Here is a 1,529-nt window from a genome sequence, read left to right on the forward strand (position 1 = left end):
ATACATATACACATATACAGTTTCACTCAAAATGCTTCAACCCCCACCGCAAATCAGGTCCATCCGCAAAATCTACAAACCCCCAGCCGCTCCCAATGAACAACCTAAACAAGGATGCGATGTTACTGATCAGTCCAGTTCAAGCTGCTGCAGCGAGACTAGTTGAGACCAGTCAGGTTCCTCCAGCACCTCAGGCTGCTTTGCTTTGTTTGGTTCATATGTTTAAAAGATCAGATATGAGGCAGGGGAACAAGCCCTGGTTTGCTTCACACTATCATTTCAAAATCAGGAACAACGAACTTACAACTTTAAAAGCTAGTTGATGTTAGGCCCCGAAATGTGTATTTGCTGGTGGTATTATAGTGGACACACATACCGTCAACATACGTTTGATCAGGGGCTGTTGTTCACAGTTTCAAAGTGTTTCAAATTGTGTGCTAACAGTTTGACATGACAACACGTGTGTAAAGGAATTTCCCAGTTTGGTGTGGAAAATCTTGACTGGTCTCCGAGAGCCCTGACCTCAAGCCCATTTACAGTATCAAACACCTTTGAGATGAAGTTAAAGATAATCGCCCAACTTCCGTTCCCAACCTCACTAATGCACTTGTGGCTTAATAAAAAAAAATCCCTGCAGCCAGGTTCGCAAATCTTGCGGAAAGCTATCCAAGGAGAGTGGTGGCTATTATAGAAGCAGATTAAGGCCTGTGGTTGTGTGGTGTAGATGTTCAACAATCACATATTGGTTTGATGTTCAGGTGTCAATATGCTTCTTGCAATAAAGTGTTCATGTGTGTCTTCACCTTTCTTTTGTTCAACAGGAAATGTCATGTGCGTCTGTGGTGAACTCCTATTTCACAATGCCAACAGAAGAAGAAAAAAATACTTTCAAGGTAGGAGACACCTGGTATTTTTCACTTTATCAATGAAATAAAACTCCTTTAAAAAGACCTTTCTGGGGAGCTATGAAGTCCAGTCTTTGAATATGCACTCAGAACCTTTATGTAAAAAAAGTACAGGAATTTTATCAAATGGTACTAATACGGACTACACCCATCACAGGTGTACTATGAATACAGACTACACCATCACATCCCTGTTGTGCATTGGTGGTTCAGTGGTAGAATTTTTGCCTGGCAGGCGAGAGGCCCGAGGTTCAGTTCCCGGCTAATGCAAAATACCTTTTCTTTTTAGGGTTAGTTTTTGTGTTAGTCAGGGTTAATATCAAAATGAAAAGTACTCCTGCTGCTGAAAAATGTCCACTACTGGAATATCATTATATATGACATTATTAGATTGTTAATACTGATGCATCTAGTGTAAGCAGGAGCTGGAGTAAGGAGCGGGAAGTAAGAAAAAACTAAATTCTGCTATACAAATGTTTAGAGGCGTTATCACTATTTGGTGAAAGTGCAAACAACTGGGAACATCTGGTTCAGTCATTAACTATGTTTTGTTTTTTATAACATGATCATAATATTTGATTGTATAAAATCTTAATCTGTAAAGTAACTAGTATCAGCTGTGAA

This window comes from Anarrhichthys ocellatus, unplaced genomic scaffold (genome assembly GCF_004355925.1).
Source record: "Anarrhichthys ocellatus isolate YVR2014 unplaced genomic scaffold, GSC_Weel_1.0 scaffold28, whole genome shotgun sequence".
NCBI classification, from domain to species: Eukaryota; Metazoa; Chordata; class Actinopteri; order Perciformes; family Anarhichadidae; genus Anarrhichthys; species Anarrhichthys ocellatus.